The sequence below is a fragment of the Propithecus coquereli genome, unplaced genomic scaffold (assembly GCF_000956105.1).
Source record: "Propithecus coquereli isolate 6110/MARCELLA unplaced genomic scaffold, Pcoq_1.0 Scaffold37, whole genome shotgun sequence".
NCBI classification, from domain to species: domain Eukaryota; kingdom Metazoa; phylum Chordata; class Mammalia; order Primates; family Indriidae; genus Propithecus; species Propithecus coquereli.
In genome coordinates this window covers 538,769-545,792 of record NW_012149396.1, presented here as the reverse complement: position 1 = coordinate 545,792, position 7,024 = coordinate 538,769, and the positions used below count along the sequence as shown (strand labels likewise).

The following is a 7,024-nucleotide window of genomic DNA, read 5'->3' as shown; positions in this document are numbered from 1 at the left end:
TCTGTCTCAAAAAAAAAAAAAAAAAAAAAGGAAAGAATGGGGACAGTAGATTGCAGTAGTTTTTTTGTTGGTTGGTTGGTTTTTCCCCCAAGATAGGGTCTCACTCTGTTGCCCAGGCGAGAGTGCAGTGATGTCATCATAGTTCACTGCAACCTCAAACTCTCACACTCAAGCAATCCTCCTGCCTCAGCCTCCTAAGTGGCTGATACTAGAGGTGGGTGCCACCACACCCAGCTAATTTTTGTATGTTTTATAGAGATGGGGTCTCTCTCTTGCTCAGGCTGGTCTCAAAAACCTGGCCTCAAGCAAACCTCCTGCCTTTGCCTCCCAAAGTACTAGGATTACAGGCATGAGCCACCACACCAATATAATATTTTGATTACTTTTGAAATGTGTACCAGTTTTTAAGATGGTCCTTAACTTTGAAAAAATTAAAAGCAGGTGATTTTATGTCTGGTCTCAATTGCACCCCTACACACACCCTTTTTTTTTTTTACTTGTCCACGAAGTCCAAGTCTGGGAAACACTGGCTTAGACATCTCATTGTTCTCATCAATAAAATGGAAGAGGGCAAAGTCTCCTGTAGAATTTTGTGTAATTATGATGATATATACATACATAGTATCAAGCCCTTAGAACTTTATCATCATCACCATTATAAAGAGCTTGACTACTTGACTTGAAGGTTTGCTTACTAAAACCCATAGCAGAGTGATCAAGGGCAAGCTCGGGAGTCAAACTGCATGGAATCAAATTCTAGCTTTGTCCTTTGCTAGCTCTGTGATCCTAAGTTACAACCTGGGTTGCAGTTTTCTCATCACACAGATGGAGCTGATCAACAACAAGATCCACTAAATAAGGTTGTTTTAAGATTCAAATTAGATAATCCATTTAAGATGCTTACCACAGTGCCCTCCAGGTGCTCTGAAAACATTAGTTATCATAAGCATTACTATTATTAGTAGTAACAGACTAAGGTCAGAAGATGCCTTCTAAATGCCTGCTAGTTTCTGCGTCAACATCTTCTAATGGTAAAATCCACATTAAGAGGATAATCATGATTAACATTTATTTAAAATATGTCAAATTAAGTCTCCAGGTCAAGAATGAGAATTTGGATGGCATATAGATCCAGGCAACATCAAATGTTATCCTAAACAGTATCTATAGAATCAATACAATATTTTTCATTACTTTTGAAATTTGTACTTATTGATCAAAGATATAATATGCAGCCATAAAATCAAAATAGTGACTTTCAAATAAACTAGTTAACTTCTAATAAAATAGTTACTTTTTTATACAACCAAATGTAATTTTTATTTGAGTGTTAATTTTGTCCTCAAACATTAATCCTCAGTAAACGAGTATGCGTTCTAGTGTTACTTGCATTTTAAAATATGGCTAGTTTGTCTGAAATTCACCAAAATAAATTAGAATTTTAGTTTAACATTACATAAATTATGCAGGTCAGCATAGGAGTTTTTAATTTACAAAAGAAATTCACAAATGGTAAATGGGTTTTTCTTTATCAATTTTAATGTGTTTTCATAAAATATTAAAAGACAAAACCATACATAAATACTTACTAAGGGTGTAAAAGCAGTTCTTCTCAGGAACAGCTATTAAGCAGGAGTATGTTATTCTCAAGAGAATGAAGAACTTCTACAAAAGCAGACCTCAACATTTCCTATTAATGCATGATAAAAGTTATATCAGCATTTCTGGACTCTATGCCTAACTTCCAAGTCTCTATAAATACCATAAAAGAGTCAGGCACAGGTTACAAATCACAGTTGATTATTTAGAGGTCCAATATTATAAGAGGGAGTTAAGCTGTTTTTTCCTTTATTTCTGCAAACGGTAACACAGCAACAGACAATCAATTAGAGCAGTTAACATGAAAGATGCATATATTTACTTATTCTTGGAAAACGACTGTTTTTTATCTAACTTACAGAATATTTGGAAACTGAAACGCAAAATTTATAAATACAACATTGCAAACAGCTTAACAACATGAGCAACGCTTAAGGAGCATACAAGTTAGGGAGGTGGGGGGTGGAGATGTAAAGTGAGACTGATTGAGTTTAAATCTAGGCTTTCACTTAAAAACTATAGTCATGGACGAGTTAACCTTCCTAAGTCTTGGTTTCCTCCTCTGTAAACTGGAGATAGTAACAGTTACAACCTCAAAGGGTTGTTTTGAGATAATCCATGTAGAGAACAGCATCTAGTTCATCACTAACAATAAATATGTGCTTCTATTGTTATCATCATCATCAACTGCAATACTAACAGAAAGAACAATGCTGTTAACTGTTTTGCTTTGAGTGGCAGACACATCTTTCAGGAAGGTAAATCCACAGGTATGATTCAACGTTTTGTAAGGAAGCACTTCGGTTGAGGTTTGTTATTTTGATCACGCTTCTCCCTACGAGCAACATAAATTTCCTAGAATTATCATCGGAATCAAAAAAGAAAGTCAAGGCCGGGCGCGGTGGCTCACCCCTGTAATCCTAGTTCTCTGGGAGGCCTAGGCGGGCGGATTGTTTGAGCTCAGGAGTTCGAGACCACCCTGAGCAAGAGCGAGACCCCGTCTCTACTAAAATTAGAAACAAATTAATTGGACAACTAAAAATATATAGAAAAAATTAGCCGGGCATGGTGGCGCATGCCTGTAGTCCCAGCTACTCGGGAGGCTGAGGCAGGAGGATCGCTTGAGCCCAGGAGTTTGAGGTTGCTGTGAGCTAGGATGATGCCATGGCACTCTAGCCCGGGCAACACAGTGAGACTCTGTCTCAAAAAAAAAAAAGAAAGTCAAGTCTGGGACCACAAATGTAACAGCACATGCAGAGATGGTTATCGCGAGCGTCAAAGAAACACCTGCCAATCCTAATGCACAGATGCCATTTCATATGAATGGACAGAACCGTTCCAATCTTAGAACTTTCTAGCCTTCAACAACTCTTTTAAAATGAGGAAGGAATGAACGAACACACACACATACACACACACATAGCCTAATTCCTGTCACTAACTCAACCCGCGTGAAAGGGAGATGTACTTGTCAAAGGGGTTTCGAGCCACAAGAACTGGTCTTTAACAGGCGCAGGAGGAAAGAGAAAGAAGATGCTCGTGTTTGGAGGCCACAGGGCCTCACTCCCGGCCCGGAGGGGGTGTGCCCTGGCACCAGCGGGCGGAGAAACCGAGAAATCGAGCGCCGGGAAGAGCCGCGGACGGTGGAACCTGGGTTCGCCGCGTCCGAACCGGTCCCTCGCCCTCCGCTGGACTCCGCGGGCTCCTTCCCTTTACGCAGCAACCCTTCGCCAGGCGGAGGCCACTGCGGGCCACACGCGTAGAGGCCCGCGGCCGGGGCTCGGCCAGGGCTCCGCCGGCGCCTGCTCCCCTCCCGGAGCCCCCGCCCGGGCCCCGCCGAGCCAGGGCGCCCCCGACCGCGCGCCGCGCCCAGCCTTACCGGACGTCTCGGCCCGCGACAGGTGGTGCTGCCGGCGAAGAGGCCGCGCCCTGCCGCCCGCCCAGGCGATGCTCAGCTGCTGCGCCGCCCGGCCCTCCCCTGCTCCGAGCTTACCCGAGCCAGCGCCAGCTCAGGCTTGCCTCGGCGTGGGCGGCCCAACACGCGCCAAAGGAGACAGGAAAGCGGCGTAGTGAGGAGAGCGAGCCGGGTGGAGAGCCGGCGCGGCCCAAGAGCGGAGACGGACAGGCGCGCGGGCCAATGGGAGGCAGGAAGTCGGCTGGGGGCGGGACCCCGCCCAGAGGCTCGGCGGTCGCGGAGCTCGTGTTACTGCCCTTGCACTTTCCTCCGTCCGCTTCCTCGGGGTTGCTGTTCTGAGGCTGGGCGCGCGCCCGTGTGGACGCGATTCCGAGGCTGTGAGAAGAACTGGGCAGAGTAGGAGGAGCTCGGAGATACGCCGCCCCAAGAAAGAAGCTGGGGCCGGTTTACCGCGGACCCCACGCCCTCCACACTCCCGGGGCGCGCGGGGGTATCGGGATTGTGGCAGCGCGTTCGCGCCAGAAGGGGCTCTGCGCAGGCGCGGATGGGGTCGCCGGCTGGTACCAGTTTCCCAGCCCGCGCAGGCGGAGGGAGCGGGGCGTTTGCACCCGTGGACGAAGGCAGAGGGTGGAGGGGAGGCCTAAGGGCTGGGTGTTGGGCAGGAGAATGGAAAGTAAGGAGAGGGAGAACCCAGGAAGTACTAGGCTCCCGCACCTTAGGGACGTTTTATGTTTCTGAGCTCTGTGTGTGTAGGACTCGCTCTTCTGCAAAATTCTTTGCCACTCTCCACAGTTGCTGGCACAGTTATTGGCCCGCAGGGAATCTACTAATCACCTCTGCCGTCACACTTGCTATAAATAGATACTCAGTGTTCTCTCACAAACACACTGGAACACTAAATTGTTTTGTCCTTGAAAGCAGTGGGGACCATTCCTTCGTACGTCTGTACTCACCCACAGTTGTGATATTGGAGGATATTTCTTCACTCTTACTTCAGAAAATGTTACCACCAAAAATTCTTTACTGTCATCAAGTTTTTGTACTCTTAAAGCAAGGTATGGTAATGATAATTTTAAAAATAAAGATGTGAAAGACAAAAAAGAGAAAAGCAGGTTAAATAAAATCAAAAGTGATGGAAATGTAGGATAGACCTAAACTTTTGACAATTATGTAAAATGTGGTGCACCCATCCCACTCTGAACCTTAAAGGGTGTGACGTGTGAGGGAACACTGTAGTTAGATGACAAACGATAGGTGTGGCTGCTGTAGGAACCACCAGTAAAAGAGAGGTTATAAATAAGCATGACCTAAAATAACCTTGCTTGCCGGAAATGTCCAAGATGCAGCAAGCTGAATGAAGGAAGCTTCAAAAATTACAAGTGTCTTTAACAATGCTTCATTAGTAGATGTGAAATTCTTTTGTTTTTGAAAGACAGTTTGGGGGGAGTTGGGAAGTGGACAGAGAAAGGGGAAATGTTGGTCAAAGGGTACAATGTGTCAGGAGGAAAATAAGTTCTGGTGATCTCTTGTACAGCATGGTCACTATAGTTAATGATAGCGTATATTTCAAAATTGCTAAGGGTGGATTTTAAGTGTTCTCACCAAAAAGAAATGATAAGCATGTGTGGGGATGGATATGTTAATTAGCCGAATTTAATCATTCCACAATGTATTGAAACATCACATTGTACCCCATGAATGTATGCAATTGTTTATTAAAAATAAAATTTGTAGGCTGGGCGAGGTGGCTCACACCTGTAATCCTAGCACTCTGGGAGGCCGAGGCAGGAGGATTGCTTGAGGTCAGGAGTTCTAGACCAGCCTGAGCAATAGTGAGATCAGTCTCTACTAAAAATAGAAACATTGGCCAGGCCACCTGAGCCTGTAGTCCCAGCTACTTAGATGCTGAGGCAGGAGGATGGCTTGAGCCCAGGAGTTTGAGGTTGCAGTGAGCTATGATAAGGCAACAGAGCAAGACTCTGTCTCTAATTAATTAATTAATTAATTTAATTAAGTGGGTTTTTTTGTGTTTAAAAAAAAAAGGCATTTTGCCCTACATTAGAACAATTCCAGGTTGAAGAGTTGAGCTGCCGTGGATGGTACTTACTATGTTTAAGTTGAATTTAATTCATTTCTTATTAAATGTAATATCTGCTAATGTCAAGCAGTTTTGGCTGGTCTACTCTGATTTACAGATTCCTTCTCCTTAGCCATTTCCAGTGATTGGTCAAAGTCTTTCCAATGAAAAAAAAAGGTTTTGTGCTTCTACAGACACAGTCACCATAGAATACAATACTTCACCTCTGGTCACCAAAATGTGTATGGGGTTCTCTCTATCTACAACCAATTCTCCAGCCGAGACAAACTGGGTGTCCTATAATTTAACTCAATTCTGGTACTGTCTGCTGGGAGATAGCATCGTATCCCACAAGTTGAGGGCTCAGTCACGCTCTGCCCCGTATTTCGGATGCCAATCGAAGGCCCTAGGTTATCACTACCTCCTCCTCAGTTTCCATTAATGTACTAGGATGGCTCAGGGAAACACTTTACTTACATTTACCAGTTTATTATAAAGGATGTTTTAAAGAATACAGATGAACAACCAGATGGAAGAGATGCATGGGGCAAGGTATGGAATGCATGGGGGAAGGGACACAGAGCTGCCATGCCCCCTCTGGGCAAGCCACCCTCCAGGAAACTCCATGCATTCAGCAACTCTGAACCCTATTTTTCTGGGATTTTATGAAGGCTTCATTACATAGATAGGATTGGTTACATCATTGACATTGGTGATCAATTCAACCTCCAACCCCTCTCCCTTTGCCAGGGGTTGGGGGGGCAGAGAGGGAGTGAGACTGAAAGTTCCAAGCCTCTAGTCACATGGTTGTTTCCCTTGGCAACCAGCCCCATCCTGAGGCTATCCAGGAACCCACCACCCACCAAGAGTTGCCTCATTAGAACTAAAGATGCTCACACCACTCAGGAAATTCCAAGGGATTTAGGAGCTCTGGCCCAGGAGCCAGGGCAGAGACCAAATATATATTTCTTATTCTATCACACTATCACAGGCTTCCTACCTAATATAGTGACATGTGGCTATAGAGTACTTGAAATGTGGCTAGTTTAAATTGAGATACACACTGGATTTGAAGGCAGTGCAAAAAAGGAATGTAAATATTCCGATTTAAAAAGTATCAATCACGTGGAAATAACATTTTGGGTATTTTTGGTTAAATGAAGTATATTATTAGAAGTAATTTCATCTCTTTCCTTTTTGATATGGTTACAGAAAATTTAAAATTACATATGTAGGTCCCATTTGTGGCTTGCACTTTATTTCAGTTAAACAGTGCTGGTCTAAGGAGACCCTGTTAGAATCACACACTTGAAGGCTGATGGGTAGGGCTTCTGAAAAGGCTTTTTTAAAAAGAGCAGACTCAACTGGCCTATGCCTTTGGCTTTTTTTTTTTCCCTCCCACTTTTTGCCAGCAATGTTTAGAGGCATGGCGC

General features: G+C 44.4%; 1 protein-coding gene across 1 annotated transcript in view; it reads right to left on the bottom strand.

Annotated features, from left to right (window-relative positions):
* ME2 (malic enzyme 2, NAD(+)-dependent, mitochondrial) overlaps positions 1 to 3,642 on the bottom strand; it is a 56,658-nt gene extending 53,016 nt beyond the window's left edge. The window contains exon 1 of the mRNA XM_012651783.1: positions 3,479 to 3,642. The gene's annotated coding sequence lies outside the window, so the exon portion shown is untranslated. The remainder of the gene's footprint in view (positions 1 to 3,478) is intronic.
* Between the last annotated feature and the right edge of the window lie 3,382 nt (positions 3,643 to 7,024).